The sequence below is a fragment of the Clarias gariepinus genome, chromosome 25 (genome assembly GCF_024256425.1).
Source record: "Clarias gariepinus isolate MV-2021 ecotype Netherlands chromosome 25, CGAR_prim_01v2, whole genome shotgun sequence".
Lineage (NCBI taxonomy): Eukaryota > Metazoa > Chordata > Actinopteri > Siluriformes > Clariidae > Clarias > Clarias gariepinus.
In genome coordinates this window covers 4,347,317-4,358,096 of record NC_071124.1, presented here as the reverse complement: position 1 = coordinate 4,358,096, position 10,780 = coordinate 4,347,317, and the positions used below count along the sequence as shown (strand labels likewise).

Here is a 10,780-nt window from a genome sequence, read left to right as displayed (position 1 = left end):
TCATCTCCAGCACCACCACACTGAGCTCTGGGGCTCCCCAAGGCTCTGTACTCTGCCCAATGCTGTTCAGTCACGATGCTTCAGCAAAGCACAGCTCAAACGAAATCATCAAGTTATCTGATAACATGAATATGGTGTGTCTCATCAGGCAGAACAATCATGGTCAGCATCCAGGGAGAAGGTGTAGCAGCTAAACAACTGATAGAGAGTCAGCGCCCTGTCTCTTAACCTGGCCCTCAGAGAGTTGGTTGTTGACTTCTTGAGAGAACTGAGTGACCATACTCAATAGCTCCTAAATAGCTAGAAAATTGATAGCTCATCTGTGGAGATTCCTTGGTATTCACCTGGTGGAGAACATAAAACAGCCCTAAAGCAAAAAAATCCCATTGAAATCTCTACGTCTTGTGAAAGCTGATGACAAACCCCACCTTCCACCTCCATCCTCAACACATTGTACAATGGGACTATGGAGGTCATCCTAAGCAACTGCCTCGTTTGAGGATTACATCGTATGGGATCGAAGAAGATAGTAAGGATATCCCGGTCTCTCTTCCCTCCATCACGAACATTTTCACCAGACAGAATCCAGCACATACACCAATGTTTACATTTACTTTATTAATAATAATATCTTACTCCCATGCAACTTTTTTTTTGCACTTCAGTATAACAGGGTCGTCTAGACAGATTTTGACACAGATTTAAGAGATTTTTGTTCTCATACATCTGTTGGATATAATACACTGCCTATTTTTAATTAAGTTTTAATAACATCATTGTGTGTCAAGACAATGATGAATGTCTTGTTCCAGGTTAAAATTAAATGAGGTGGTGAATTTCACATTAAACCCAAATTATCTCTTTTATAAAAAGCAGTGTGGTCACCTGTGTCATTATATTATCAGATTCCTGATCTTGCTGGAAAACTTTGCTCAAAATTGCAGTGAGATGCCCCCCTGCTTACCACTTTATTTTTACCCAAAGAGTGATTATTTGGGTTGCCACAGCCTTCATTTTTACCCTTAAAATATGTGCTGGCAACACAACATAAGTCAATAATGATTAAACAAAGATATATATTACTTATGCTTATATAAAAGCCTTGCCAGTGCGTGTTAACGGGGTGGCTTCGGTCATCAAACTGCGTTTTTGGGCTATATCAGATAGAACAAAAGTTATCACTACTTCTATAATGTTTAAATTTTACCACTACCGGAATATGGGAATGACCGGAATATGAACTCTCGAAATTACATTATTATTATTATTATTATTATTATTAATAATATGGTCATAGAAACAACTGAAAACAACCAGAAAAACACATGCTCGTATGTATCTGTGCTTCTTCTTTGACCTTTTTTTTTTCTTAGTCAACAAACAGCAAAACAAAAATGTCATTCTCATTTGTACTTTCTCATGAACATTTCCTGCCACAGACCTGCAACTGACTGGGTGTTTTTCACACCTATTCTGTGTGAACTGTACATACTGTTGTGTTCGAAAGTCTTAAGAGATTATCATCTTGTATTTGTTTGTACCAGTGAGTGTCCTATTATTTCCCTTGGCCTTATTAGAATATTAGTTATTAGAATATTAATTTCAACGACCGTCCTCCCAAAGCATCTTTACAAAAATTCTTAAAATGTGATATTATTTAGAGAAAAGGCTCAAAAACTGTTTAATAAAGGTTGGGATTAAAGCATGATATTAAGCAAAAACATTTTGATATTGAAATTAAGCAAAAGTTCTGAGCAAAAGTTCTTGACTAGCACATATGAGCTTACTGTTTCTATAGCATCGCCTACTTTTAACCTCTCAAAGCTTTAACTTTTTAGGAATTTAGCGCAGGTTTTCAGATTTATTAAAAGAACATCATCAGATGAAGCAGATGGGAAATTATATACTTTCAACAGATCAGCGAAGTAATAATCAAAGTCATAAAACATGCAAGAGAAGCAATCAAATAATATAAAAATATAAAGTTATAATATAATAAATATGAAGCTTGGAATCATTTCTAGAGCAATGCCAGGAGCGAGACTTTGATCAAAACACGTCACGGTCGTGGTGGTGTTTGTAGGTCGTTAATAAGGTTGTTGCAGTTTCGTCTGACCTGATGAAATTTCTGAATCTCCGGTTCGAGTCAATTTCCAGGCATGTTATAATGCAAATCAGTACAATGTCCAAAATGAAGACGGAGAACAAGAAGTAATGGTACCATCCAGCAAAATAGAACACAACTGTACAAAAAAAAAAAGGAGTGAAAAACTCATTAGTTGGTTACATTCATTAGTGTAGTAGGTGTTAAGAAGCTGTTGGGAAGTAAAACATAAAACAGGCAAATTGTCTAAATAAAATAGAAGTTAAATACAAATAAGGAATTGTGTGAAGCTTTCATAACTTTACATTTACATTAATCTGGGACAGGTGTGAATAAAACTTTGTCAAAAAATCTACTCAAGTGAAAAAGTTTCATGAACATAAAAATGCGTGTAAAAAAAGAAAGTCTTTAGCTAAAATCTTCACAAGTATTTAAAAATGGTGTGTTTTTTATAAACTGTTGAATTTATGCCATTTTTTATAACTTCTCAGAATCTTTCAAGCAACAGTGCTCTTCTGCCTGAGAACATTAAGCTTAGCTGATCTGATGCGTGACTAAGGTTATGTTCACACTTGATATGTTTGTTTAGATTGAAATGAACCCTGGTGCATTCGTTCTGTTAGTGTTTTTCACTTGAATAAGGAAAAAATTGACAATAAGTGACAATAAGTGACAATAACGCTGCCATCAGAACCTCGGTGTGCACCAAGCAAGCAAACAGCGACATAATGAAATGGTCATTCTCGGTTCACTTGCAAGTGCACTTGTTATTGAACGCAGCCCTTCTGTGCTATCATGTGCACTTCTGCACTTTCACTCGCTGTTCATACATTGGAAAAAATAAATAGTACATTTTACGGTAAAAAAATGGCAGCTGTGGTCGCCAGAATTCTACTGTAAAAAATACGGTAGCACAGTTAATGCACTTTAAAAAAAATCTTTTTTTTTTATTTTACGGTAAAAAAATGGCAGCTGTGGTTGCCAGAAGTTTACCGTAAAAAATACGGTAGCAATGTTTTTGGTTGTACGGGATTGCACTCATTATACTGTATATTTTACTTGGACATCGGCATGGTCCCATGTATTTTTAAATAAAGACAGCAAAACAATATTTAAATTCTCAAAATCAAATATACAAGCGTTTTGGGCAGACAATCTAAGCATATAATTTTATAGAAGGACTTTTATTACAACTTTGCACAAAAAAATGATTTTATCACACACTTGTTAAAATTGTTTATATCCTCCGTCCTGCATTGTGGTTTTTAAGTGCACACTGCACCGGGGTGTTAAATATGTCCATGCATTTCTTAATGGGTTTGGCACAAGGGGGGTCAACTAACACGGACGAGGTCTTACGGAAAAGGGGTAATTTTACTTAGGGAAGGAAAGGGTTAAAGGAGGGAGGAAGGGTAAAAAAGGGAAGGAAAGGTGCTCACGTGCAGGTCTGGTAAATTTCTGGCAACCACAACTGCCAGTTTTTACCGTAAAATTTACGGTTTATTTATAAACCGTAAAAAAACTATTAAAATCCGTAAAATATACAGTATAATGAGTGCAATTCCGTACAACCAATAACATTGCTACCGTATTTTTTATGGTCAATTTCTGGCAACCACAGCTGCCAGTTTTTTACCGTAAAATTTACGGTTAATTTTTTACAAAGCAGATATTTTTCAATTCTATCAACAAAGATTTAGTAAAATATAAACTGATGCTTTATGATATTAGTAACAAATACCTTCTCTGAGAGTTTCCTTTTTATAAATAGAGTATATTATAGTATTTTACTGCAATAAACCATGTTTTCATATGTTTTTAACTGTTAAATTTAAGGTCATACTCTGTAAAACTAATTACTGTTTTTTCACTGTAAATTCTAGGGTTATCCCAAGTTTTGTGAAATACAGTTTGATTCTGTAGCATTTATATGGTATTTTACTGTTAAAATTACGAACATTTTTTAGTTAATGTCCTTGGATGTTCAATAAATGTATATATTTTTTGTGTGTGTAAGTGGGGGCATTGGCAACTGTTTTAATGTATAACATTACATTTTCTAAACTTTTCATGAGTTTTCAGCTGGCAAAGATACCAAAATATATAAAATCCACATGCCTTCTGTCGTGTCTTTTGGTCCGATGTTGAAAACGCCAGTGTGAACGCAAAGCGAACCGTGACTTTATAATAGCGACCCAAATGAATGTATAATTTTATGCTTTGATTTAAACCAAGAGAAACAAACTACAAGTGTGAACACACCCTGACACTACCTTATTCGCTAATTAATGAGTAATTAATCTTAAGTAAACTATCCTACAAATAACCAATGGAAAACTTTACCCAGACTTTCACTTGTTTTCTAGCTAGTTATGTAATTAATATATTGTGTGTAGCATAAGAAATGTACTGCAGGTGATGAGTTTGCATTATATTTATATGTAGTATATTGGATGAGTAGAAGACGTATACCTTCTAGATTTGTAACATGTAGGTCTATAACCTATAACACTAAAGTAAAGAATTCTTAAATATAGTTAATAAGAAAACTTGCTCAAGTATTTTAAATCTCCGGCTGGGACTTTATGAAAATATACAATACGTTATACAAACTAACCTCGATATTCTGTAAGTAATGAACTAACCATGTCCAAAGCTGGACTGTGATTTCAGTTTTAATAATTCATAATCTTAAGAGAAATAGATCACTTACTAGCTCCATAAATGTCTTCCATTTCTTCACAGTTCTAATAAAGAAAAATGAAAATTTAAAATCAAAGTACAGTTATAAACTGTATAATTATGCATTCAGTCTGGATGTTCAAAAACGATGTGGGTGTTTTCATATATATATACATATATATATATATATATATATATATATATATATATATATATATATATATATATATATACACTATATTGCCAACAGTATTCGCTCGTTTGCCTTCACATCAATAACATCTAATTCTTAATCTGTAGGGTTTAATATGATGTTGGCCCACCCTTTGTAGCTATAACATCTCTTCTGGGAAGGCTTTCCACAGGGTTTAAGGGTGTGTTGTTCATGGACATTTTTGACCATCCCTTCAGAAGTACATCTGTGAGGTCAGACACTGATGTTGGACGAGAAGGCCTGGCTCACAGTCTCCACTCTAATTCACTCCAAAGGTCTTCTATTGGGTTGAGGTCAGGTCTCTGTGCAGGCCAGTTAAGTTCTTCCACACCAAACTCACTTATCCATGTCTTTATGGACCTTGCTTTGTGCACTGGTGTATCATATGTAAGTCATGTTGCAGTTGGTAGCGTTGGCAGTTATTTGTGAGCAATAAATATAGCTGATCATTAAAATAACAATCGGTCTGTTGTTTTAGGACGTTCAAGAATTTAGGGCAGGTTGTCAGGTGATCAGCAAACAAACAACATATTGGTGAAGTAATAATCAAATTCAGCAAGCAAACAAGAAAAGCAATCGAATAAATATTAAGTTGTAATAAAAGGAAATATTAGTTCGGATTGTGGGAAACGATGGTTGTGACAGTGGCAACTGACGTGACAAAAGTTCTTAATCTCCTTAATTTCCTGATCAAGTCATTTTCCAAGTGTGTTATAATCCAAATCAGTACAATGTCCAAAACCCAGACGCAGAACAAGAAGTAACGGTACCATCCAGCTAAATAGATCACAACTGTACACCAGAAAAGGGAGCGAAAAACAGATTCATTAGTATCGTAGGTGATCTTCTTAAACCTTTTAGGACGTAAAACATATAAAACAGGCAAACTGTATAAACAAAATACCAAGTTTAAATACCACAAACGAGGAATTGTGTGTAGTCTTACAGTCTTGTCTTACTACTTTAAACTGGGATCAAGTGTCAAAAAAACATTCTAAGAAATTCTACTGTAGGCCAAGTAAGGCAAATATTTATGTAAATATAATTTACACAAACTAAGCCTCGGAGCTATTTTTAAAAAATGCATCACTCCACCCAGCAACTTAGTGTCCAGGGCTGTGATGTTATCTTTAAAGAAATGCATGACTTACAAACTTCAAATACGTCTTTCATTTCTTCACAGATCTATAAAAAAAAGGAAAGAAAAAATAAAATGCCGTAATAAAGCAAATTTTACAAAGTTACATTTTCTGTAGATACATTTTAGCTATTTAGTCCAATTACATAACGTATTACTGAGAAAGATCACGGAAGTCTCACCTTGAACTCTCTCCCAAATGATAAAAAATGAGACCAGCTGAAAAATGAATGTGTGGTCTGATCACGATTTTTTTTTTAATCAGACAATAATTTCAGTATAGATTTAGTCTATCGATTTGATTTATATTCTTATGACATTAAATAAATAGCTCTCATTTCTTTACAGTTGAATTAGTTGAACAGTTGAACTATGAATATGAATACGGATTCAGTCAAACGAATTTATTTATATACTATGACACATAAACAATGTTGACCTGCTAAATAAATGTGGGTTACTTATGGTATTTAACTGTTACACAAAGTGTTTTATAAGGAAACATGAAGTATTAACACTGAATTGATTAGAACTTGAATTTCTTCAGGACATACACTACATACAATATAAAATGAGTTTATATAACACAAATCAACCACAAATTTACATTTTTGTTGTATTAATAATCATATAATGTTCATGTTCAAGTTAATAGTTTTCCAGTTACCTTAAAGCAACAGTGACATAAAAGGACATCACATAGTAACATAAGGTATAGTCACATTACTTTATTAATGTTACAAAAAATTGACTTAACACATTTATCGTATTCTTATGATACTGTAAAAGTACGATACTGTATCTACGACATGCATTATTAATAAAAAAAAAATCTTAGTTATGTTTAAGATGAACTTACTGTTTGTTGGTGTCAGTGGCACGCCTACTGCGTCTGAGATGCCTTCATCACACACTTTTAACCAAATTTCCTGTGGCTTTAAATTTTATACAGTGGTGATTCTGAAAAACGGAATACGGCCAAGTCCAACAAACACACACACACACACACACACACAAAACTTATGGCATGATGCATTTCCTTCCTCTTTGTTAGAGATACTGACATTTTGCATGTTTTCAGGAAACCAGTCCCCCTACTCAGTCATTTGCTTTCTAGAACTTTCTAGAAGTTTGTAAACTTGCGAAGGTGTTATCCGATGATGTTGTACGCTCTTACAGCATAGCTCTCAGTCTCCAGAGCCGAGTCCAGGGAGCAAACAAACAAGTTAAACCGACCGTGTGCTAGCCGCATGAGCTGTCATTTAGTTTCCAACTTATAGGACGATGTACATCAATCAGGCATTCCAGTGGTACCTCAGCATATGAAAGTCCCACCTTGAAACTTTTGCCTTAAGAAATAAATTTTTGCCGCGCAAATTTCGCCATGGAAAACATTTTCGGCAGTCGAGCGAATGAACCGTTCAAAACTTGTTGGCGGCAGCGGAAAGCCAGGTGAAGTGGGTTTACATTTTTTTTCTTCTTTTTTTTGCCTTTAGTGCGAGATTTAGAAAAGGCATAGCTCCATGAGTACCAATAATGTTAGCAAGGACGGTAGCAAGAAGAAAATGGAATCACTTTCAGTTTGGTTTTAAAGCAGCTGGTGCCAAGAGGAACCATAAATTAAGGTTAAGTAAGTTTAATGTTTATTTACATCACATTTTACTTCAATTTACATGTGTTATCTAAATGTTTTGAATGTTTTTATATGCAAAATATAATGATAGTGTTGGAAATGGGTAATATTGGTAATATCTTTGAGTGGCTAGAACGGATTATCTGCATTTGCATTATTTCTTATGGGACAATGCGTTTTGCAGTATGAAGATTCACCTTAAGAACTCGACTCCCTAACAAATTATATCTGTAAGCTGAGATACCAGTGTATTAAACATTTTAAAAGATCTTACCCAGGTTCTGAGATGGACTTACTTGTTTGTTTGTGTCAGTGGATCTCCTACTGATGTTTAGATACTTTGATCAGACACATTTTACCACATTTCATACCCTTTCATATTTTACTGAGTAGTTGTTCAGAAAAGAAAAAATAAGAATTTTTTTTTTGCCTCTTTATATTTGTTAGAGATCCTGAGATTTGCATGTTCTCAAGAAACCAGGCCTTTTACTCAGTCTGTAGGTCTATTGGCTTGTGTTTAGTTCTATAACACTACCAACTGTCACACTTAGAGCATGAGACTTATGCAATCACCCATCTTTACATGCTCTCATACATTCTCACGCTTTCATATTCAAAACAACTGTCTGTGGAAGATGCAAGCAAAATCACCAAGCTCCAGCGCACCGAGATGCAAACCATGTGAAACTGCAAACTGCATGCAAACTATGTGAAACCTAATGTATGCGAAAGTGTTTTTTTCTTAATAAAAGAAGATAAATAATCTTGACATAATCCGTTTGAAATTGACAAACATTTACAATTGTACTGTATAAAGGAGCAGTAATAATAGTGCTGAATGACGGTGGCTTAGTGGTTAGCACTGTCGCCTTGCACCTCCAGGTTCCGGGTTCGATTCCTGTGTGCGTGGAGTTTGCACGTTGTCCTTGCGCTTGGTTGGTTTCCTCCAGGTCCAAGTCCAAAACGTGCATTGGCATTCCCAAGTTGCCCATAATGTGTAAATAAGTGTGTGTGTGCCCTGCCATGGATTGGCACCCTGTCCAGTGAGTGAGTGATGTACAGTATATTACAGTATACAGTGATGGTTTTGATAAGAACTAAGGATCCTTTTTAGCAAATTGTTTGGTGATCAGGGAACCGAAAGGATCAGTTAAGCAACGAAATAACGTGAGTGTTGTTGACATGCACAGGAACCTGAGAAGCAAAGAATTTGTTCATTTGATTTCTAATATTGCTAATGCAGACATCCTTAACATTCGCAGATCATACAATATCCCAGGAATTCCATGTTTTGAGAGTGAGCGCTATCCCCTTTCTTAAAGAGTGAGGAATTACGTTGAATCTTTTACTCTCCATCAGATCAGTCGATCTCGTGCAGTGCCATAGGGAGTTGTCAAAAAAGTAAAGACACAAAATGCACTTTACCTCAATGTACAGTAAAATGTACTCCTGACTGTAACAGCAGTAAAAATAACAGCAGTTTTGTTCACTGGATTTTCTGTTCTGTTCAGATTCAATAAGTCTAAAAGACATGTTAGGATGAGTTTAAGAGTCTCGATTTTTTGCTTCTCATTATTTAAACTATAGCTGGCTGACTTACTGGTTGCTTGGATAAAGTTTTAATAAAATATATAAAAACAACCCCAGGAGTTGAATGATGCTTATAATATAATATAATATAATATAATATAATATAATATAATATAATATAATATAATATAATATAATAAAAGCACAGGTTCTTCTGTATAATTTTATATATTTTTATTTAATAATTTTTCATAAAGAGTTTCAACTTCTTTAATAGTGATGTTTTGCTTTGACAGTTATTTGTGTGCAAAAAAATACATCTTAATATAAAATGTCTCCCTATTTTCAATATAAAAATTAGTCTGTTGTTTTATGGCTTTTGGGAATTTATTGCAGGTTCGAACGCAAAGGCAGAGCTTTATTAAGAGAGTTTGTATAGATTTTTCTCGTTAGGTGGCTTTGGATTCTGGGAAATTATGGTTGTTGCAGTGGCAACTGATGTGACAAAATTCTTCTGTCCAAATCAATTTCCAGGTAGGTTAAAATCCAAATCAGTACAATGTCCAAAACCCAGATGCAGAACAAGAAGTAACGGAACCATTCAGCAAAATATCCCACACCTGTACATCAAAAAAGGAATGAAAAATTCATTAGTGATTCATTAGGTGTGAAAACGCTACTAGAAAGTAACATATAACATATAAAACAGGCAAACTTCATAAACAAAATACCAGTTTCAAATAAGGTATTGTCTGCATTTTTCATAACAATTCATTAACAGTTTAAAGATCCTGAGACCAGGAGTAAAAAAGCAAACAAACAACCAAAAAAACCTGAAAGTTCTCAGAAACTCTAATTAAGTGAAAATGAGTAAGAAAATATCCTAGATACATCACACATGTTAAATGGTATCGAAATGGATGAATTTCAAAAACTGACGAGATAAAAAAAAGAGAAAAATCTATTCCATCTATGATTAATACATTTAACACCGCCAAAATAAATGTTAACTATATTGAGCATCCAAACGCAATTACTATGAACAGCAAGCAAAAGTGCAGAAGCGCACGTGATAACACAGTAGGGCTGCGTTCAATAACAAGAGTGCTTCATGACTATACGAGAGTTGGATGGTGTTATGAAATATCATATGTATTCGAGTATTCTCGTAATTAAACGCAGCCCTGCTGTACTCTGAGAACACATCCTAAAAGTATTGTTTGCTAATTAATACGTAATTAACCTTAAGTAAACTATCCTACAAAGAAGCAATGGTTAACTCTACCCAGTCTTTTGTTTCCTACCTAGTTATGTTTTAAATACATTGTGTAACATGTGAAATTTACTTTAGGTGTTGAATCAGCCTTATTTTTATGTGCAGAATGTTGGACGAGCAAAAGAAGCGACCCTCAACACCTTGTAATATGTAGATCTTTAAGCTATAAAAATAAAGTAAAAATGCCCCAAATAATACTTTTA

At 34.3% G+C, this 10,780-nt stretch overlaps 1 long non-coding RNA gene across 1 annotated transcript; it reads right to left on the bottom strand.

Annotated features, from left to right (window-relative positions):
• Positions 1 to 599: 599 nt before the first annotated feature.
• LOC128512784 (uncharacterized) lies at positions 600 to 7,121 on the bottom strand. The gene is made up of 4 exons (XR_008356322.1): positions 6,998 to 7,121; positions 6,152 to 6,185; positions 4,818 to 4,851; positions 600 to 2,243 (listed from the first exon to the last, which is right to left on the bottom strand). It is a non-coding gene; the product is annotated as an uncharacterized LOC128512784 (long non-coding RNA).
• Between the last annotated feature and the right edge of the window lie 3,659 nt (positions 7,122 to 10,780).